At 46.9% G+C, this 23954-nt stretch overlaps 1 protein-coding gene across 7 annotated transcripts in view; it reads left to right on the top strand.

Moving 5' to 3' along the window:
* The window catches only part of LOC105490094 (ALF transcription elongation factor 3), a 620895-nt gene that overhangs the window by 522168 nt on the left and 74773 nt on the right, over positions 1–23954 (top strand). The window lies entirely within an intron of this gene.

Below are 23954 nucleotides of genomic sequence, written 5' to 3' on the forward strand. Positions count from 1 at the left end.
AAAAACCCTCTGGCCCAGCTTTCCCCACTCGCTCCTCTTTTTACAAGACATCATGAAGCAAGCCCAGGACTTTGAGTCCTTGAACTTGGTCTGGAATTTACTTTGGGCAAAGCATTTACACATCCAAGTCTCAGCTTTCCCAGTTGCAGAAGCGGGTTGCTACTAATGCCCTCCTTGTTAGGTTTATGTACAGATTAAAAGAGGGGATGAATAGAAAAGGCACTTCCTTTCTCCTCCCATATGAGAGTAATTACCTCATTGCACCACCAAGAAAAGTCATGCATGAGGTATCATAAGATGCTCTTTGATATAAGTCCTACCAAGAGGCTTAAAAACCAAGAGAAGAAAATAACAGAGTATGGGTTTAATGTATGAAACAACTCATAGCTAGTAGTATGGAGCATGTTTTTACATTGATTTTGTAGAAAAACAAATATCAGCAAATCCTAAGAAATATCCCTTCTATTACTCATGCCATCCCTATTTTGAAGTATGTTTTAGTAGACCCTGTTCTGTCCTAAAAGCCAAACTGTGGGTCTTTGGGTGCCAGATGAGGCTCCTGCATGCCTCTGAGGAGGCTACCACCTCTCTCTGCCACACTGTCTTTCTCCTTTACTCACAGAAAAAAAGTCATCCCGGGCCGGGTGCGGTGGCTCACGCCTGTAATCCCAGCACTTTGGGATCCCCTCACTTGAGGCCAGGAGTTCAAGGCCAGCCTGGCCAACATGGTGAAACCCTACCTCTACTCAAAACAAATACAAAAATCAGCTGGGCACGGTGGCACACCCCTGTAATCACAGCTCCTCGAGAGGCTGAGGCAGGAGGATCACTTGAACCCAGGACACAGAGGCTGCAGTGAGCCGAGATTGTGCCATTGCCCTCCAGCCTGGGTGACAGAGCAAGACTCCATCTCAAAAGAATAAATAAATAAATAGGCATTTTAAAAAAAAAAAACAAAAGAGTCACCATGGGTCATTTCCTGATACCTTTCCAGCTCATCTCCAACGAATTGGTCTCATTTTACAATTTCAAAGTAAATAACACTTAATATTTCAAAAGCAAACAGTCATGCCCAGATAACATGGGGGAACCCTGGCAGAGGACTGTCGGGGGTGGTGTGAAGAGAGATAAGTGCCAACTGATTCTCCATGCAGCCCTCTCCTCTCCAACAGGCCCAGCGAGTACCATCTGTATTCACAAAAGTGGAGCCCCTGGGGCTCACTGCTCCAACAGGCCACAGAGGTGTCCCTCACAGCCCTTTGGTGGCTGTTAGCTCCATCCACTGCATTAATGTGAACAAACGCAGGCTGTTGGGTCTAAAAATCAGCTTTTAAAAGCCCCCTAGTACTAATTTCCACAATAAAACGGAATGGCTCCAGAGAAGCCATTGAGTTCTATCAGGTACATAATACACATGTTCAAAGGTCCCAAACATGTAGTTTACACAATAGAAGAAGAGAGCAGGGCAAGGATACAGTCTTTTGAGTAAATAAATAATGAGTTGTATCAAGCCACTAATTGCCGTTTAAGATGGTTTCGTGGCCAGGGATTCCTGAGGATTAATACAGACTTGCTGCCTGATGTCTGGCAAGGAGGCCACAGCCCAAGGCGCCTCTGGGTGAAATTCAGTTTTAACCCATTCAGTCAATGCTCACAATTCCCAAGAGCCTGCAGGAACACATGGGATGACTCGGTCTGGGGCACAGTTAGAAGAGTTTTGACCTCTTTCAGAAAGAATGATAGTGGTCTAGGCTGCACAACAACGTACATGTACTTAATGCCACCGAACTGGACACCCTTGGCCAATCTGATGTTACATGTCTGTTTCCAGAATTAAAAACAGGAAAAACAGGCAGCAGGGAAGAGCGAACATCCTGCAGATCCCAGTATCCCAGGTTCTTCCAGACGCCCCCTTTCTCGTAGGCCTGGGGTGGGAATCCCATGTTCTCTCTCCTGGGCTTGAGGTGCTGGAGTTCTAGTCTGGACATCCCTCCTTTCCCTCTCTGCTAGTGGAGAAGAACTCCTGCAAGTTACTCAGATCCTCTGTGGGCGGGGGGACAGCTGGGCACAGCCCCACACACCAACCCTCCCCTGCTCCTTAGCCAGGTGTCTGTGACCACGGAAGAGAAAAACTAACCCGCACCACCGGAGTCCCCCACCCGCACCACCGGAGTCCCCCACCCGCACCACCGGAGCCCCCCACCCGCGCCACCGGAGCCCCCCGTCCGCGCCACCGGAGCCCCCCACCCGCATCACCGGAGCCCCCCGCCCGCGCCACCGGAGCCCCCCAGCCTCACTGCAGTCTGTGAACACTGGAAAGGGCCAAAGGGACCAGACTCTCCCTAGAGGCAGTGAAAAGACAACTGGTTCTGGCCGGTGGCTCACGCCTGTAATTCTAGCACTTTGGGAGGTCAAGGCAGGCATATCACCTGAGGTCAGGAGTTTGAGACTAGCCTTGCTAACATGGTAAAACCTCGTCTCTACTAAAAATACAAAAATTAGTTGGGTGTGGTAGTGTGCACCTGCAAGAGGCTGAGGTAGGTAAATTGCTTGAACCCGGAAGACGGAGGTGCAGTGAGCCAAGAGCATGCCACTGAACTACAGCCTGGGCAACAGAGCAAGACTCCAACTCAAAAAAAAAAAAAATACTGGTTCTGACACATTGTCATCCCACTCTGTGCTCCCTCTCTTCTGAACTCATCCTCAGACTAAGTATATTAAGTTACCAGGGGTACAGTATTGAAATCACTAAGCTATAAATTATTTTTACTTGATTCTTTGTCACTATGTCATACTCCTTTTGAATGCCAATGTAGCTGTCCCTTCTAGACCAAGGACAACATACACTGTGTGTCTAATGCTTAATGGTTCATTTAGCTTGTATTTAAATTTACATCCAAACAAAATTTAAGTATCCAATACACGTGACATCTCATAGTTGGAATTAAGAGAGAGAAGACTTGATTAGCATAGTTTTCAGTATTTGTCACTGCTGTCTACCCTACTTCTTTTTTTAAAATATCTATTTCTGAAGTAGAAGTACACCTGTTCCTTCTTGAATGTACTTAGATTAAATTAAGCACTTGCTGTCTGCATGGAATGTGTTGGTTGGTGATTGGTTAATTGGTGGTCGGTTCTTTTAGAATGTTTACACTGATGCCATGTGAAGGTACAACTGGTAGTCCCCACTTTTTAATTTTGCAGATGTCATCACCATTCTCACTGAGCCAGATCTGACCTTAAAAGCCACCCAAAGGCAACAAATGATATATTTGACAGGGAGAAAAAAAGATTCAAAGCAGATGCATTTCGGTGGCCGTATGTGTTTCTGAACGTAGGTGCCGCTGTCTTCATCACTCACGCCTGTACCCGCAGTGGGCGGAGGCCGTGCCGCAGAAGCATTTGTGATGAGTGGGTGGTTTTAAAGCCAGTAGATAGACTGAGGTGTTTTGCTTTGTTTTGCTTTGTTTAAAACCAAACTACTTCACTACTTTTCAGGGAGTTAAAGTCATGATATCAAATCTGTTTTGTTCTGTTTTTCATCTCCTTTGAGTGAAGAAAACGGGCCAGAGCCTATGGAATCTTTTCTCTCTGGCTTTAAGAACCCTTCAGGCCAGCACCCCCCACCCACTCCCATCCTCTCCATTTCCCACCTTTTCCCACCCCTGGAACGGTCCCACCCTGACCATTCCGCTCTCCAGCCTGGGACTCCCAGAGCCAGCTGGCGCACGCCACCCTGCAGCTGCTCGCTCTGGGCACGGGGCCTGCCCTCGCCTCCGCTTGCAGGCTGCCGCCCCGTGACCTGCTCCCAGAGGTAGCCCCGGGCCAGCCTTGGCTGCACTGGGCTGGCTGGCCTTTGATGACTGCATTTTGGAGCCTGATAAGCTCCCCCGCTGCTGTGGAAAAGGTTAATGTGCTCTCTGTTCACTGGGGCGGCCTGACCTTCTGACTCCATCCAACTCCCTTTCCTGTGCTGGCTCCCGGCTGTGGCTGGCTGGCCCAGTGCCGCGTCGTGTCCTCCCGCTGGCCCTCAGAATGCAGCATCCGCCTCTGCTCTCGCCAGGCAGCATCAGACCCCAGCCATCTGCATCCCTGTTATTTGGGGACAGCCATTCGATCCGCCAAATTCCGAACAGACTTCCTCTATGTAATTGTCCGTGGCCTTGGGTTTGAGTTGTCACACTGCCTTCTACCCATTGCCCCTCTCGTCCCGAGAGGCGGCATTTACTCAGTGCGACAGTGCTCATTAATTTCAGGTCAGTTCCATTAAAATGTTGAAGTGAACCAACTGCTTGTGAAGGGTGAATCCATGGCCGCTTTTTTCCATTTCACAGACAAAGTAGATTGGGCCTGCTCGCTAGCCCCAGTCCAGCCGATTGGACAGGGCCTCGATGAAGCCCAGCCCAGGCCAAGAGTCTGAAGCCCTGGCAGCTCCCCCACGTGGCCTCCCTGTGGCCCTGTTCACCCTGCTCCTAGCCAGTGAGTCAGGGAGCCACATTAGGCCACAGTTCCTCATCCTACCTTGGAGACAGAAACCCCTATTCAGCCTGGCTAATCCTGCTGCTAAGAAGCCAAGAAAAATAACCATGGACCCAACACAAGCGAGCAAATTAAGGCGTTAGTCATCTGAGGGACTACATGAAGGAGGTCCAGGTTCTCTCTGAGTCATGGCCCCAGCCACTAAGCTATTTAGTGGAATTACAGAAGGACTGTGGTCGTGGCCTTTGCTGTTGTTGGAAGATTCCCACCAAGCCAGATGATAACGTGCCCCTCTCTGACAAAGCTATGGGGTCCTGGCAGGTGTGGGGGGTGTATGTGACCTCGTGGTCTCTCAGGGTTGCATGCTTGCTGCCCCAGGCCCTGTGCTGGGGGCTTGCTGCCATCATCCCATTTCATCCCCAGACAGCCCAGGGTGCAAGTGTCAATATCCTTGTTTTACACATGGGGAAACTGAAGCCTAGAGAGATGGAGCCGCTTGCCCAAGGTTAATGAACACAGTAGGGGATAGAGCCAGCTGGAGCCCAGGTTTAGGGGTGGCAGTGTGGTCTTGGGCAGGGAGGGCCTGGCAGATGGAGCTAGGTGTCTGAGAGATCCCTCCTCCATCGGCCTGAGTGCCCTTGAAATAGAAAAAAATTGGCCAGGTATAGTAGCTCACACCTGCAATCCCAGTACTTTGGAAGGCCGAGGTGGGAGGATCGCTTGAGCCTAGGAGTTTGAGACCAACCTGGATGCCATGGCAAGACCTCATCTCTGCAGACACACACACACACACACACACACACACACATACACACAAATTAGCATGGTGGCGCACACCTGTGGTCTCAGCTACTTGGGAGGCTGAGGTGGAAGGATTGCTTGAGCCCAGGAGGCAGAGGTTACAGTGAGCTGTGATTGTGCTGCTGCACTCCAGCCTGGGTGATGCAGCGAGACCCTGTCTCATATATATATATATATATATATATATATATATATATATATATATATATATATATATGAATGATATGTGTGTATATACCATATACATAGATATGGTATGTGCATATATATCATATACCTAGAGATATATATCATATACATGATATACATACAGCAACCGTGTGTGTGTGTGTGTGTGTGTGTATACATATATATATGAGAGACAGAATCCAGCTTTGCCTCGAGTCGTGCTCACAGCACAAGTCTGAACACTGCACATGGGGCCAGGGGCTGCTCTGTTCTCCTGCCCAGATGGCTGGATTCTGCTGGGGGTTGCTTGCAAGAACACACCTCGTCTAGTTCTATTCTAGCCAAGGAAGTGGATCTGGGGACTTCAGCCATCCTTCTGTGTTCTTCACTTAAAAATAGAACATGACAAAAAAAACTTGAAAAGTACAATGGTTGTGTTTGTTTTGTTTTGTTTTGTTTGAGACAGAGTCTTGCTCTGTTGCCTCCACTGGAGTGCAGTGGCGTGGTCTCGGCTCACTGCACCCTCCTCCTGGGTTCACACCATTCTCCTGCCTCAGCCTTCCAAATGGTCGTGTTTAGATATATAATGAAGGAGGGGAGTGCCAAGCCAACATTATTTCCTAAGACATATTTCTTGAAGCTTTTCCTCTTCGTTCCAACTGACTGGAGAACTATTACCTATTCACTAACATTTGAAAATGAAGGACAGATTTTGCTCCCTTCTCTACACCAACTTTGTATGCCATTGGTCTTTAAAATGTGAACTGTGCCCATATATTGTTGCTCTGGGCACCGGCCTTCAGTCATCCTAACTCCCTTGCCTCAATAAGGAGGTGAAACTCCAGGGCTGTAGAGACCGTGCAGACTCCCTGAATAATCAGAAGGACTCCCCAGTGACTTCCTGGGTCCCCTTCAAGCCTCGGCTCTGCCAAGCCACAGCCTGGCTCTGCCACAGCCTCATGTGACTGCAGGCACAGAGGTTTCCTTCTCCCTCATCTGCTCATGCACATTCTCTTGTCTGTTTTCTCTTGCTATAAAGGGATACCTGAGACTGGGTGGTTTAGAAAGAAAAGATGTGGCCGGGCACAGTGGCTCACGCCTGTAATCCCAGCACTTTGGAAGGCCGAGGCAGGTGGATCACCTGAGGTCAGGAGTTCGAGACCAGCCTGGCCAATATGGTGAAACCCTGTCTCTACTAAAAATACAAAAATTAGCTGGGCGTGATAGCACATGCCTGTAATCCCAGCTACTCAGGAGGTTGAGGCAGGAGAATCGCTTGAACCCAGGAGGCGGAGAAGGCAGTGAGCTGAGATCATGCCATTGCACTCCAGCCTGGATGACAGAGCGAGACTCCATCTCAAAAAAAAGAAAGAAAGAGAGAAAGGGAGGGAGGGAGGGAGGGAGGGAGGGAGGGAGGGAGGAAGGAAGGAAGGAAGGAAGGAAGGAAGGAAGGAAGGAAGGAAGGAAGGAAGGAAGGAAGGAAGGAAGGGAGGAGGTTTATTTGGCTTACGGTTCTGCAGGCTATACAGGAAGTGGGGCACTGGCTTGGCTTCTGGTGACTGGCTATACAGGAAGTGGGGCACTCAGCTTGGCTTCTGGTGACGGCTTTTGTGCTGCCTCAAAACATGGTAGAGAAGGGCAAAGGAGAAGTGGGCGGGTGCAAAGAGGGGCCAGGCAGTGGGGAACCACTCGCTTTGTAACAATGCATCCTCACGGACTAATCCATTCCGTGCGAGCTAATCCCATCTTGCCAGAATGAGAACTCACTCCCTACTGGGAGGACGGCACCGAGCCCTTCATAAGGGATCCACCGCGGCCATGACCCAGACACCTCCCACCAGGCCCAAAACCACACAGTGAGGATCCAAATCAACGTTGCTTTTGTTGGGGGACAGAAAAAACATATCCAAACTATAGCACACAGGCTGGCGCTTCTCCCTGAAGCTGTTTTCCTTTTGGCTGCCTTTCTTCCCTCCCCTCCGGCTTACCTGGCCACCTTCTACCCATACGTTAGGCTGCAGCTGAAACACCCTGTCTGCCAGCAGGCGCTCCCCGCATTGCCGTCGTCCACACAGCACCCTCTGCTTGCCTTTTGGCGACCCTCATCACCGCTGTGCCGAGACACCTCATTTCCTGCCTGCCATGGACAGCAAACCCCAGCTTGTGCCTGTCAAATCTCGGCACATGTACGGTGCCTGATGCACCCCTGGATATTGACTGACTGACTATTTCTCTGAGTCTTTTTTGTCATCTGTCAAGTGGAGAGAGTGATAGTCACCCCCGTCCACCTCTCAGCCTTGTTGTCAGCCTTAGCAGATGATTTTGGGGAAAGAGGCATGGAAAACAAAAAGCTGATTCCAAATAGCCCGTGTCTCTAGGTAGTCCAGTTGCACTAAAAAAATGAAAAGCAACGTGATTCGCCATTAGCCTTGACAAGTGATGAAGGATAAAGTCAAACACTCCTTTTCCTCCTTCACCCTCAACTCTTCACCTCCGTGGTTAGGGCGGCAGCTGACTTCTCTCAAACAGTGACTGATATGATAAGGTGTACAATAGCAGTGCTGGTAAAGATTTTCATAGACAAGGAATTACTGAAGTGACCATTACAATCAAAATCATTTTAATTACATGAGACTTCAACTAATTTAAAATCCTGTTTCCACAGGAGCCTCCTTGAGCTTCTAAAACTGTCTCTACCTTGATTACCTGGAGATAGTCTGGGAAATTTTCTTCTACCTTTCAGTGAGCAACTAGGGAAATTCAAGTAGACAGGCAGCTGGGTAGATGATAGGCGGGAGCTGGGCCCCTAAGAAGGCTATTTTGCTCTGCAGCGAAGCCTGATGCTCTGGTCTTCCAAACCTCAGCCCCGGGGAGCTGAGAAGGCCACAGTGGCACCACTCCCCGTGAGATGCCCTGGACGGACCATAGCTGCTGTCACCCCAGCTTGCACCCGTGCCCCTGTATAATTATAGGTGGTGCCTCCTTCACTCTTAAAAGTGTCCTGGTTTAAACCACAATGAGATATCATATTTTCCCAAACTGAAATTCAGTACCCCTTATCACACCCATTAGGACAGCTACTTAAAATAAGAATTAAGTGTTGAGGCCAGGCGCGGTGACTCTCTTCTGTAATTCCAGCACTTTGGGAGGCCAAAGCAGGCAGATCACCTGAGGCCAGGAGTTCAAGACCAGCCTGGCCAACATGGTGAAACCCCTTCTCTACAAAAATACACAAATTAGCCTGGCACGATGGTGGGTGCCTGTAATCCCAGCTATTCGGGAGGCTAAGGCAGGAGAATTGCTTAAACACGGGAGGTGGAGGCTGCAGTGAGCCGAGATTGTGCCATTGCACTCCAACCTGGGTGACAGAGCGAGACTCTGTCTAAAAAAAAAAAAAAAAAAGTGTTGGCAAGGTTGTGGAGAAATTGGATCCCTTATGCATTTTTTATGGGAACTGAAATGGTGCAGACACTATGGAAAACAGTATGGCAGTTCCTCAAAACATTAAAAATAAAATTACCACATCATCAAGCAATTCCACTTTTAGGTATTACCCAAAATAATTGAAAACAGAGACTTGAACAGATGTCTGGACACCCACGTCCACAGCAGCATTATTCACAATAGCCAAAAGGTAGAAGCAATCCTAGTGTCCATCAACAGATGACTGTATAAACAAAACTGGCATATCCATACACTGGAATATCATTCAGCATTACAAAAGAGGGAGATGCTAACACAATTCTGCAACACGGATGAATCTTAAGGACATTGTGCTCAATGATAGAAGATGGTCACAAAAGGACAGATACTATATGATTCCACTTATATCCAGTATCTGGAGTAGTCCAGTTCATAGAGACAGGAGGTAGAGTGGTCATTGCCAGGGCCTGGGGTGACGGGAGATGGGAGTTGCTGTTTCGGGGTATTGAGTTTCAGTTTGGGAAGATGAAAAGGGTTCTGGAGATGGGTGTTGTGATGGTTGTGCAGCAGTGTGAATATACTCTAACACTACTGAACTGGACACTTACAAATGGTTAACATGGTTATTTGTGTATTGTATGTATTTTACTATAAGTAACCTCTGGATAGGCAGAAGGAGACAAATTTGAAGGACATTGTCTGGATTGGGTGTCATGACAGGTGGCAGTTCACACGAGAATCAGGCCACCTATGGAGAGAAGTCCAGCTTAACCCTTTCATTGACCTGGGGCTGGGCTTCTTTGGGAAAGAAGAGCGCACACATTTCTGGAGTGCTAGTCCCGGGACTTCGGCAGCCAGGGGGAAGGATCACACGTCCAGGCACTCCCAGGTGCTGGGCCCTCCCTAAGCCCCGCTCCACGTTCTGCTCTGCCTGCCTCCCTGCAGCAGCTCACAGTGCTTCCCTGTCTTCCAGCCTTAGCTGGTAGCTGCTTCCTTCTGAAATGTCCTCCTCTGTCTCAGCTCCACTGACCCTATTGAAACCCCGTGTTCTCTGCCACGTCGCTTCCTCCACAAGGTGAGCCCAGAACACGCCTGGTGATATGGTTTGGCTCTGTGTCACCACCCAAATCTCATCTCCAATTGTCATCCCCACATGTCAAGAGAGGGACCTGGTGGGAGGTGATTGGATTATGGGAGTGGTTTCCCCTATGCTGTTCTTGTGAGTGAGTTCTCATGGGAGGTGATGGTTTTAAAGTGTGGCACTTTCTCTTTGCTCACTCTGTCTCTCTCCTGCCACCACGTAAGACATGCCTTGCTACCACCCCTTCACCTTCTGCCATGATTGTAGGTGTCCTGAGGCCTCCCCCGCTGTGTGGAACTGTGAGTCAATTAAATTTGTTTCTTTATAGATTACTCACTCTCAGGTAGTTTCTTGATAGCAGGGTGAAAATGAGCTAATACACCTGGCCTCTGTTTCCACCAAGGCAGAGGCCCCTTTGCTGTACCCCAACTGTGTGAAAGCACCCCTGTGGATTTTCCCTGGGACTGTAATCCTTCCCACTCTGCCCTAATCTCTAGTTTTGTTGTAAATTTGTTGAGGAAACAGTAAAGAGTGTATCCTAGCCATGTCTTTGATTCTGAGACAGGTGTTCAGTAGCTATTGTAGACTGATGTTTTCTAACACCACTGCGGTCACTTTGGTTCGTATTTAACATTTCCGTGTTAACTTCCCCCTTTGCAAGCTTCGTGCAGTACATCCCCGTCATGCTTCCAGTGTTATCTTTACCTCTGGCCGTGAGCTTTCTGGTGAAGAGCATCTCCTGGAAGTCTGGATGCTAAAACCTAGGAAAAGGCAAAGCTCCTAAAAGAAATACGGGTCTTCCTGAGCTTGCCCTTCCATGATGTTAGCATTTCTGAGGTGTGGGGACGCTTGCCCCCATAGGCAGCCCTCAGAAGGGGGCCTATAGTGAAACATGGTACTTGTCACCAGCTTATCTATCTCAGCACCTGTTATAAACTAAATGTTCATGTTCCCTTAAAATTCACACAATGAAGCCCTAATCCCCAATAGTATTAGGAGGTGGGGCCTTTGGTGAGGGTGATTAGATTTAGGTGAAGTCATAAGGATAGGATCCCATCATGGGATTAGAGTCCTTATAAGAAGAGTAAGAGGGACCAGACCACTCACAAAGGAGAGGTCATGTGAGCACACGGCAAGAAGATGGCCATCTGCACGCCGGGACGAGGAGCTTCCCCATGGGACCAAATCCACTGGCACCTTGATCTTGGATTTCCAGATTTCAGAATTGTGAGAAATAAATGTCTGTTGTTTAAACCTCCCAGTCTACAGTTTTTTGTTGTAGCCAGCCCAAACCGACCGAGATACCATCCTACCTGCTTGTTCCAAAAAAGGGGAGCTGCACTCAGTACAGTCGGAGGGTCTATATAATCAGGTCTACAGAGGAATTGCATCATCTCTGATTTCTTTAAACAGGGTTTTGTAGTTCTCATGGTAGAGGTCCTTCACCTCCCTGGTTAGCTGTACTCCTAGGTATTTTGTTCTTCTTGGGACAATTGTGAATGAGATTGCATTCCTGATGTGGCTCTCAGCTCAGCTATTGTTGGTATGTAGGAATGCTAGTGATTTTTGTATGTCAAGTTTGTATCTGGTGACTTCACTGACAAAAGTCACTCAGGGCCAAGCCTTAACTGAAATGGCTGATTAACCTCGCGAGAGCAGTACTGGGTCAAAACTAATCAAAAGTCAGTCATATTTATCAAAGTACTGGAAGTTCTGGCCAGAGCAGTCAGACAAGAGAAATAAAGGGGCTGGGTGTGGTGGCTCACACTTGTAATCCCAGCACTTTGGGAGGCCAAGGCACGTGGATCACTTGAGGTCAAGAGTTCGAGACTAGCCTGGCCAACATGGTGAAACCCCATCTCTACTAAAAATACAAAAATTAGGCCGGGTGCAGTGGCTCACACCTGTAGTCCCAGCACTTTGGGAGACTGAGGCAGGTAGATCAGCTGAGGTCAGGAGTTTGAGACCAGCCTGGCCAATATGGTAAAACCCTATCTCTACTAAAAATAACAAAAATTAACTGGGCATGGTGACACGTGCCTGTAATCCCAACTACTTGGGAGGCTGAGGCAGGAGAATCACTTGAACACAGGAGGCAGAGGTTGCAGCCAGCCAAGATAATGCCGTTGCACTCCAGCATGGGTGACAGAACGAGACTCCATCTCAAGAAAAAAGGAAACAATAAAAAGGGTATTCAAATAGGAAGAGAGGAAGTCAAATTATCTTTGTTTGCAGATGACATGATCCTGTATCTAGAAAACCCCCCATTGTCTCAGTTCAAAAGCTTCTCAAGCTGATAAGCAACTTTAGCAAAGTCTCAGGATAAAAAAATCAGTGTGCAAAAATCACTAGCATTCCTATACACCCAACAATAGGCAAGCAGAGAGCCAAATCATGAACTCCCATTCACAACTGGAGCAAAAAGAATAAAATGCCTAGGAATACAGCTAACAAGGGAAATGAAGGACCTCTTCAAAGAGAACTACAAACCACTGCCCACAGAAATCAGAGAGGACACAAATGAAAAAAAAAATTATGGTCTTGGATAGGAAGAATCAATATCATGAAAATGGCCATACTGTCCAAAGTAATTTACAGATTCAGTGTTATTCCCATTAAACGACCATTGACATTCTTCACAGAATTAGAAAAAAAACTGTTTTAAAGTTCATATGAAGCCAAAAATGAGCCCTAATAGCCAAGGCAATCCTAAGCAAAAAGAACAAAAAACTGGAGGCATCGTACTACCCAACTTCAAACTATACTACAGGGCTATGGTAACCAAAACAGCATGGTACTGGTACAGAAACAGACACATAGACCAGTGGAACAGAATAGAGAGCCCAGAAATAAGGCCACACACCTATAACCATCTGATCTTTGACACAGCTGACAAAAACAAACATTGGGGAAAGGATTCCCTATTTAATAAATAATGCTGGGAAAACTGGGTAGCCATATGCAGAAAATTGAAATTGGACCCCTTCCTTATACCATACACAAAAATCAACTCAAGATAGATTAAAGGCTTAAGTATAAAACTCCAAAACTATAAAAACCCTGAAAGACAACCTAGGCAATATTCTGGTCGTATGAATGGGCAAAGGTTTCATGACAAAGATGCCAAAAGCAATTGCAATAAAAGAAAAAAAATTGACAAATGAGATCCAGTTAAACTAAAGAGCTTCTGCACAGCAAAAGAAACCATCAACAGAGTAAGCAGACAACCTTCATAATGGGAGAAAATTTTTGCAAACTATGCATCTGACAAAGCTCTAATATCCAGCATTTCTAAGGAACTTAAACAAATTTACAAGAAAAAAACAACCCTATTAAAAAGTAGGCAAAGGACATGATCAGACACTTTTCAAAAGAATACATACATGCGGCCAACAAGTATATAAAAAAAAGCTCAACATCACTGATCATTAGAGAAATGCAAATCAAAACCACACTGAGATACCATCTCACACCAATCAGAATGGCTATTATTTAAAAGTCAAAAAAATAACAGATGTTAGTGAGGTTGTGGAGAAAAAGGAATGTTATACACTGTTGGTGGGAGTGTAAATTTTAGTTCAGCCATTATGGAAGACACTGGTGATTCCTCGAAGACCTAAAAACAGAACTGTTCAACCCAGCAATCCCATTACTAGATATATACCTAAAGGAATATAAATCATATTATAAGACACATGTATGCATATATCCATTGCAGCACTATTCACAATAGCAAAGACATGGAATCAACCCAAATGCCCGTCAGTGGTGGACTGGACAAAGAAAATATGGTACATATACACCATGAAATACTATCCTACTATGCAGCCATAAAAAAGAACGAAATCATGTCCTTTGCAGGGTCATGGTTGGAGCAGGAATCCATTATCCTTAGCAAACTAATGCAGGAAAGGAAACCACCTACCATATGTTCTCACTTATAAGTGAAAGCTAAGTGATGAAAACACATGGACACCTAGAGGAGAACAACAGACACTGGGGCCTGTCAGACAATGGAGGGTGGGAGGAGGGAGAGAATCAGAAACAATAACTAATGGGTAATAGGCTTAACTCCTGGGTGACAAAATACTCTGCACATCAAACCCAGTGACATAAGTTTACCTATATAACAAACCTGCACATGTACCCCTGAACTTAAAAGTGAAAGAAAGGAAAGGAAAGGAAGAGGAGAGGAAAAGGAAAGGGAGGGGGAAAGAGGGAGGAAGGGAGGGGAGAGGAAAGAGAGAGAGAGGAAGGAATGAAGGGAGGGGGAGGGAGGGAGGGGAGAGAGAAGAAAGGAAGGAAGGAAGGGAGGGAGGGAGGGAGGGAAGGAAGGAAGGATTTCCGAAGGAATTTTCTACCTTTTATGTAGTATAAAAATAGAACTGGCAGCAACAAACTTGAACTTGGAAAATGGACTCTAGGTTTGCAGATACTGTGTTCTTTCAGTAAAACACCACAAAGAGAACTGGTCTTTATTAAATTCCAACATGTCTACCAAACTGGTTCTGTTGGATAAAATAGCATCTTCTAATGTTCTAGCGTCCAAATGCAGCAGCTTCCGATGGGTGGCACTTGGCTAGCTCCCATGAACTGAAGACCCTTCAGTAACTGCGTTCTCTATACCTGAACTGGAACGCACCTGGGACATTTCTTTTTATAGAAATTCTAATCTTTTCATGTGGCCACTTGAGAATTCTAAATTAGCTGGAAGGTGTTTCAGTCACCAAGATGTAAACAGGTTTTATTTCACTGGAAAAGTGGTTACATAAAGCTTGCCTTTCATCCTCTTCAACTAATTCAAAAGCTCTAAAGAGAAATATTTTAACCCTGAATTTTGCAACTTTGAAATAGACTCATACGATAGTTTATCAGTGCTTTACTTTTATCTTCTGACTGTTCTTCCATTACAACTGTTGTATTACATTGCTTTTTAAATAGCTTTGGCAACCTGAAATACGAATTCCCAGGCCCCCAAACTTTCCTTCTGTGATTAATTATAATTAATCCTCTCGCTTGTCATTTCATCTAGGATCCTGTCACACAACCCAGAAGACACTTTGCAAAATTTCAAGCAGGAAGTCTCCTGCACATGATTTCATGTTGACGCTGTTTCCAGGTGTCATTTATCTTCCTTAAGTAATCCATACACAACCCCTCCAGTAATGCCCTCTCTGTACTCAGCACCAGACATGCTCAGCACCACACATCTTTACATTGGATGGATAGGAAAGATTGCAAACCTAAGGTTGCCAGATTTAGCAAATAAAAATCCAGGAACAATGAATAATTCTGTAGTCTCAATGTATCCCTAATATTGTATATTTTTCATTGTTATCTGAAATTCAAAGTTCACAGGGTGCCCTGTACTTTGCCTGGCAACCCTACACAAACGATACTTTGATTGAAAGACCATTAAGAAAGAAATGTTCTCCGGGGCCTATCATGGGGAGGGGGCAGGGGGGAGGGATTGCACTGGGAGTTATACCTGATGTAAATGACGAGTTGATGGGTGCTGACGAGTTGATGGGTGCAGCACGCCAACATGGCACAAGTATACATATGAATCAAACCTGCACGTTATGCACATGTACCCTAGAATTTAAAGTATAATAATAATAAAAAAAGAAAAAAAGAAAAAAAAAAGAAAGAAAAAATGTTCTCTAAAACTATTTGATCTTTCTTGGAAATTACGTAAGAAAATGTCGGGATCTTGAAAGACCATCTGTATACAAACAGTGGATGCAACTTAAGTCAAAATTCTGTCTCTCCCTTCAAGAAAGCTTCCTTGAAAATGAATTTCCTCTCGTTCCAAACAGTAGAATCCGCATCTCACTTCCAGCAGGAGCTGTGCACAAGCGTTCCCCCAGATTTTCCACGAGAGACTGTATCTTGTGTGTGTCGAGTGTGTGTGGTGCTTGCTGCACGCGCCGGGCCTGTTTGGAAATCGGTCGGCTGGGGCCGTGTGCAGGTCGGAGGCATCTGGCGGAACTCCCACTTGCTGCCCTCCCGCCTTAGTCTCCTGAGGGCAAACATGAGACTGCCACTTTCTCTGAAGCATGGCTGGCAGCCTCAGCACCAGTCTGGCCTTTGGGTGCTATTTCTAATTTGTAGTTTTGCTGAGTTACTTGTGCGAAGGACTGTCTGCTTTGATAAAATGGAAGTTTTTTCTTGCTGCCACTAAGGAGAATCCCTGACCTATGTCCACATCTGTGACGAGGCTAAGGAGATTTTTCTATTGACCTCTAATAACAGGAGGCAACGGACCAGGGCCTCACCTCCTTGCAAGTGGCGTTGGACTGCGAGGCGCTCATTAATGGGGCTGCGTGTGGGTGAAACTTGCCTTCAAGCTCTGTTCTTAAGCACCATTCCTCCCTTGGTTATCACATCCCATTAATTATTCATTGACTGACTTTTTTCCAACAGTAACTAATGATGTAAGTTACACAATGGCAATGGTAGTAAATATTCCACTATAAAAGCAATTACTGAAGTGATAGTTTTAATTCAAAATTATTTTAATTACATGGGACTCCAGCTTATTTAAAATTCTGTCTCCATAGAGCTTTCTGTAAGCTTCCTAAACTGTCACCTCCTTGGTAACCTGAAGATAGTCTGGGAAATTTTCTTCCACCTTTCTACTAGCAAGCACCTAGAGGAATTCAAGCAGATAGGTAGCTGGGTAGATGATTGGCAGGAACTGGACAGCTTCAGAAGGCAACAGTCCCCGGAACCTTGGTGGCAGCTGTGGCTTGGGCATTTTCTCTTAGAGGAAGACAAAGGTAGAAGACAACTGGTGGCTCCAGGCAGGAGTAGTGACCTGCGCAGCCTCCCAGGGCCCTGTACGCAGATGGCCTCTTACTTAGTTTAATGCTGTGTGGTTGGCATCTTGAAATCCTTAATAACTTTATCTTTGAATTCATGTTTTGTAAGTGAAGTCCAATGGGACGATGGAGCATCTGCCTGGGCTCAGAGCCTTGGCTCCCATGGGTCCCTCTCAGCTGCCAGCTCCAGCCTGCTGCCCTGGCCCCACCTGGCCTTTCCTGCTCCACCCTACACAGTAACTGCTGCTATCCAGCAGCCCAGGAGGGCATAGGTGCATGGCAGGTCAGGACAGAGCTCACAGGCCCAGACATGGCACCCACGTTTTGCCACAAGCTGACAGCATGAGGGCACATGCGGTGGGTGGCTGGGCAGCGGAGCGAGCCTGTCCCCGCCCCTAACCCAGAGGCATCGTGTGTCCCAGTTCAAAGGTTGCAGTCCCCATGGGGATTGTCTTCTCTCCCATGTCTGCTGGGCCAACGAGACACAGAGATACCTGGCTCGACCTCACTAACCCCAGCCAGGGCATTGCACGCCCATCCTGGGCTGGCAGAGGTGGTGAGCTCCCTGCACATGCTAGATTGCAGGCCGAGCCGCCAGATACCTGTGAGATCCTACATGCACCACATGAGTATTCCATCGCCCCGAAAGCATGCCATTAAGTAGCAAATTAAAATGCCTTGACCAACTGAGACACCATAGAAGAAAGGAAGAACCTCTGTATTTTGAGCGCCTAGGATGGCACTTTGATGTTGCTATTTGAACAAGGGGCTCTCGTTTGCATTTTGCGCTGCAAATGATGTGGCAAGTCCTGGCTCCAGGAATGGGGAAGCTGATCATTGCCCTTATATGGCATCAGGAAAGGCCTATCTTGTAAGTTTAAAAAAAAAAAAAAAAAAAAAAAACAGAGGCCAACAAAAAAAAATGGAAGTTCCAAATGCATTTTGCTCCTTGGAGTTAACTGAGGCACACACTGCCAGGTGTGCTCTGAAGTCTGACTAAATACCTTCCTCCTGTCCTCTCTCCCTTCGACCACCAAAAGTCTCCTCGGAACTCTCTCACTCATCTTTTCTGCAGTGGAAACAGGCAAGGCTACCTTTGTTTGAAGCAGAGTCATTCTGATCAAAGACATGAACCAGAGCTTTCACCAGGAGCTCCCTGTTGGCAAGGACTGTCTCCAGTACATGTCTGAGTTGTCCTGCCTGTACCCATGCCCAGCCAGGGCCTGACTCTGCATCCACTGACCCCGTGGTGTGAGTTCAATGAAAGAACAGGCTGCAGCCTGGCAGGCCTGGCTTGTCCTCCAGCACTGATGCACAGGTCATTCAGACCCTGCTGGGAGGACTCCATCCAATCAGGCTGGGCTGGGCTGAGAGTTTTATTGGCCTGTTCTGTGATGTGGTGATTCTTTTCCTTTTAGTGGGCAGCTCATTTCTGGGAGCGAGATTGCTCGCGTTCTCTGTGATGGTGGAGCTGGGAGTCGCAGAACTCAGACTTATTGGCACCATACTCAGGAATAATAAAGCAAATAAAATTATATTGACCGCATTCTAGTTTATTTCATTCCCCCTTCTTTTTCTTACCACCCCCTCTCTGCCTTCTCTTTCTTTGCTCAGCCTGCCCATAAAACAACCTTTCTATTTTCAGCAAACCTTAAAGAAACAAAAGCCTGGCTTTAACATTCCTTCCCTTGAATAAAATGTGTTCGTGGTAATTTGCCTGTCACGGGTTGGGCTCATTCTCGGCGTCTGCACATGGGTGCCATTTTCCATCAGGACCACCTCCCTGAGAGTCCTCTGGGGGCACAGCCCCCTGCAGTGCATTCAAATGAGTCTCCATGGTTGGAGGAGAACGCTCCCACCCTCGATTCATTTTCCCTCCACTCCAGCAGTGACTGTACCAAAGTGGGGCTGGAGACCCCTGCTCCTGTACTGTTCTCAGCACCTCCTAGTTGGTGTAGTGTTATTTAAATTACACAGATTTGCTCATAGAATGTCAGCTTCACACCCTATAGGAAACCAGGCAATCCCAGTCTGTTTTTTCAGCTCTCTTCGTGATCACCCATATCTAAATAGAAGGGCTGCCTGGTGCTGGATGCTATAAAATTGAAGGAAGCATAAATGGTTCCTCCCCGGGGCCTGCATCTATTTCAGCTTCCCCCACACAACCCACCCTGCAAATCCCAGCCTCCTGTTATTCCACCCACTTTGCCTGCAGCTTGCCCCCTTCTCTCTTTTCCTTGCAAATCCGACTCAGTGTTTCAGGCCCCACTTCCTCCAAGAATTCCTGCCTGGAAACTCTATTCCTTGTTCTCCCCCCGGCCTCTGAAGTCTAAGAACTAAGAATTAGGACTTGGGATTTGATGGCCGCATTGAGCACTTGACAGACAGTTTTCTCTTGAACGTGATTCTAGGCCCTCCAACTCTAAGGACATGATTAACCTTGTGCCTTCTGCCCCCTCCACACTCAGAACAGTACCAGGCACATATGGCTGCAGAGCAACAGTGACAGGCGAGGAGCACCGACCTTTCTTCATGGCAGAAAAATCCTCACCCACCTAAACCTGAAATCCAAAATGCTCTGGGTGGATGTGGTCGCAGGCAGATCCCTTGAAGCCACTTTATACACAGCGAGAGAAGAAATCTCTACCCACAGCACAGCATGGCAGACTTAGTTATGATGACAATTACCTAGACTCCTAGAGGTAGCAAAGCCAGGAATTTGGCACCTGCTCAGCTGTTACACAGCAATGCTGTGTGCGAAGTTAGGGAGGAAACCCCAGGCAGCTTGTTATAGTCAACTGAAGACGAGCAGGAGTGAATCATCTGTGACTCTGGCTCCAGGGTTCTCTGGTCTTTTCTTGGCCTCACCATTGCTCATCAGCCTAAATGGGAGGAACAGAAAGAATTAAAATAGAAATTAACACAGCTTCTAGTTGGAAATTCAGGTTAGGCATCTCTAGGGACAGTAATTTTTTAAAATGGCGTGTTAGTCTATTTGCATTGCTATAAAGGAATACCGGAGGCCAGGTAATCTATAAAGAAAAGAGGTGTATTTGGCTCACAGTTCTGCAGGCGGTACTGGAAGCACGGCACCAGCATCTGTGTCTGGTGAGGCCTCGGGAAGCTTTCACTCATGGTAGAAGGCAGAGTAAGCAGGTGTCTCACATGACAAGAAGAGGGAGAAGAGGAGGAGGTACCAGGTCCTATAAACAGCCAGCTCTTGCATAAACTAATAAAGCGAGAACTCACTCATTACCTGGGGGAGGGCACCAAGCCATTACTGAGCAATCCTCCCCCACATCCCAAACACTTCCCACTAGGCCCCACCTCCAGCAATGCAGATCAGATTTCACCATGTGATTTGGAGGGGACAAAGAAGTGTCAGAGGGTCTTTGGGGTTTTTTCTTTGTTTTTGGAGAAGACAGGTCCTTGCTATGTCACTAAGGCTGGAATGCAGTAATGCCATCATAGCTCAGTGAAACTCTTAACTCCTTGGCTCAAGTGATCCTGCCACCTCAGCCTCCGAGTAGTTAGGACTACAGGTATGCACCACCACCCCTGGCAAATTTTTTTGATTTTGCAGAAACAGGGGTCTCACTATGTTACCCATGCTGGTCTCAAACTCCTGGCCCCAAGTGATCCTCCCACCCTGACCCCCCAAAGGGCTGGGATTACAGGTGTGAGTCACCACACCTGGCCTGTTTTTTTCTTTTTAATTAAGTATACATTTATCAAAGGGTATTAGAAGTGACAGGGACCACAGAAATCATCTAGTCTAAGCCCATCTCTTCATAGATGGGGAGACTGAGACCCACAGTGGGGTTATCAGCACAGCTGTGACTAGAGGCCTGGTGTGCAGGTTCCTAGGCCCAGTGCCTCTCTCCCCGAGTCTCAGTTGGGATGACCCACCAAGCCAGCCCTGTTGGTCTGGAGCAGATGTCTAGCTAATCTGGTTTGTCTGGAACACCCAGGATCTCATGACTGGAGCCGGCCTTCTGCATGAGAGAGACACCACTGATTGCCTGCTCAGCAGTCACCTGTCACTCCCTGACAGAGAAGCCGTTTGGGTCACCCTCCTCGGAGTGCCGGAGTCTTCAGGGGAGGTTGGTTGTCCTCCATACTAAGGGGTGACTGTTAATTGGCCTAAGCTAGCATTTGTTGCCTTATTACCCTCGCTGTAGAACCGGTTTAGTCATGGGTATGTGGTGACATTCAAGCCAGTGAGGGGTGATCTACTTAGCAAGGGACACAGGGCAGTAATATCCCTTTCTCTGGACACTGTCATCTGCATGTGAGAACCGCAGCAGCCATCAGGGGAGTGAGGCAAATCCACCTAAAGACAAGCCAAGGGTGGCAGTGAGGACAGACAGACAGAGCCCAAGTCCTTGGTGAGGCCCCTGAGCCTCAGAATTACCCAAATCTGGGCACGGCCGTCCTTAGGGGCTTCTGATGGCGAGACATGCATGTTCTAACTGTGTTTTCACTCATTTTAATTGTGGTCCCTGTTCCCTGTCACCAGACACAGTCTATCAGCTGTGCTCTGTGATGCAGCCTTTGAAAAGGACAAACAGCACTCCCTGAAGAAACACCTGAGTAATATTTTACACATTTGCCCTGAGAGTCCTCAACCAAGGAACAAACCCAGCTTGGTTTATGACAGCTAACAAGATCACAGCTTGAGCTGATACGGCCACAAGCCTGTGTCTCAGATGCTGTAATTTGGCTTCCATAAAAATCTTTTTCGCTCATCATCCTTAAGTCTTGTATTCCTCGGTGAGATGCAAATTAAACACCACATGCTGCTGACATTCAGAGCTCACTTTATTTGCTTTAAACACAGGAGAGAAATGGAACTGGTTTGTTCAGACAGAGATTGGGTTAGAAGGAGGGTTTTCAGGAGCAGGAGCCAAACATGATTCCAGACTAAGATCTGGGCACTGCCATCGCTTTGGGCCCTTCCAGTCTCTCTTCGGAGCTTCCTTTGACCTTGTTCTGAATCAGAGCTGTCTGGGTCAGGCATGGTGGCTCACACGCATAATCTGAGCATTTTGGGAGGCCAAGCTGGGAGAATTGTTTGAGACCAGGAGTTCTAGACAACCCTGGCCAACATAGCAAGCCCTCGTCTCTGAATGAATGAATGAATCAATCAATCAATCAATCAGTCAATCAGAGCTATCTGTAGCTTTGCACTGAAGCACCCAGGTTTATGGAAACAAAAGAGGAGACTCCTGAGAGGTCGTGTTGCAAAACTCACTTGTCGTGCAATCTTGTACATGCCGCTTTCCTTTTCTGGGGAGTTGGACTAGCTGATCCCTTCAATTCCTTCCTGAGAAAACATTTATAATTCTGCAAAATGACCAGATGGGTCCTGTGAGTTAACAATGCAGGTAAACTGGAAGAATTCTTACTTGGTGTGGCTACTATGTTGGAAAAAGCATTACAGGTATTAAAAATTAAAGAATAATATTGGCCGGGCGCGGTGGCTCACACCTGTAATTCCAGAACTCTGGGAGGCTGAGGCAGGCGGATCACGAGGTCAGGAGATCGAGACCATCCTGGCTAACACAGTGAAACCCCGTCTCTACTAAAAATACAAAAAATTAGCCGGGCTTGGTGGCGGGCACCTGTAGTCCCAGCTACTCGGGAGGCTGAGGCAGGAGAACCTGGGAGGTAGAACTTGCAGTGAGCTGAGATCGCACCACTGCACTGCAGCCTGGGTGACAGAGTGAGACTCTGTCTCAATAAATAAATAAATAGATAGAATAATATTAACTATTAATTGAGCATTTGCTATGTGCTAGGCACTATGTTAAGAATGTCATGAGTCTGGGTTCGGTGGCTCACACCTGTAATCCCAGCACTTTGGGAGGCCAAGGCAGGCAGATCACCTGAGGTCAGGAGTTCGAGATCAGCCTGGCCAACGTGGCAAAAGCCCATCTCTACTACAAATACAAAAATTAGCTGGGTATGATGGCGGGTGCCTGTAATCCCAGCTTCTCAGGGAGCTGAGGCAGGAGAATCGTTTGAACCCAGGAGGCAGAGGTTGCAGTGAGCCAAGATCGCGCCACTGCACTCCAGCCTGGGTGACAGAGCAAGACTCTGTCTCAAAAAAAAAAAAAAAAAAAAAGAATGTTATGAGCATTTTCTCATCTAACCCACCTAGCAACACTATGAGGTTGTCACTTTTGTTACCCCTTTAATGTCAGTGAGGTAGCCAAGGCGCAGAGAGGGTAAGTAACTTCCAAAGGTCATATAGCCAGCAAGCAGAGGCAGTAAAACGTCCACTTGGGTCTGTCTGACTATGCGTCATCCTGCCTCACGGGGCAAAATGACCTAATGTATCCAACTGGGGCCAGAAAGGCTGGAAATTTATCCCCACTTGTTGAGAAAGCACAGGGTAGTATTAGGTGCCCGAGATCTGCGCTCCAGCCTCTCTCCTCCACTAACCTGATGTGCAGCCTAAAGTAAGTCACTGGACCCCTCTGCTTTGCCTTCCGTAGACATAACTGTAGCTGACTTTCCTACTCCATTGGTTTGTTGTGAGGCTCAGAGGTAGGACTTGAAAAAAAATGCCTTGAAAACAGTTAAAGAATCCTATACATTTAAGCATTTCTTACTATTAAGCAGAGTTAAAGAATCCTATACATTTAAGCATCTGTTACTATTAAGCAGAGTCAAGTAAGGACAAGTGACAAAAGAAAAATATAGGTTACCTGAACTTCCAGAAAATTAGAAATGTTTGTGTTGTAGCAAATGATACCATCAAGGAAGTAAAAACACAAACCACAGACAGAAAGTACTTGCACAATGTATATCAGATAAACAACTTGTATCCAGAATATATAAAGAATTAATGTAACTCAAGTTAATAAAAAGGCCAAAGGATTTGAATACACATTCTCCAGAGAAAATATGCAAATGGCTGACGAGCACATGGAAAGATACTGAATGAATATCATTCGCCTCTGGGGAAATCCAAATCAAAACCGCAGTGAGACACCACTTCACACCCAGCGTGATGGGCAGAATCGAAAAGATGGACAATAACAATTGCTGACGAGCGTGTGGAGAAGTTAGAACCCCCTGCACTCCTGGTGGGCATGCAAAGTGGTGCAACTGCTTTGGAAAACAGTCTTACAGTTCTCAAAAGATTAAACTCAGAGTTAGCGAAGGACCCA

Source organism: Macaca nemestrina, chromosome 13 (genome assembly GCF_043159975.1).
Source record: "Macaca nemestrina isolate mMacNem1 chromosome 13, mMacNem.hap1, whole genome shotgun sequence".
Taxonomy (NCBI): domain Eukaryota; kingdom Metazoa; phylum Chordata; class Mammalia; order Primates; family Cercopithecidae; genus Macaca; species Macaca nemestrina.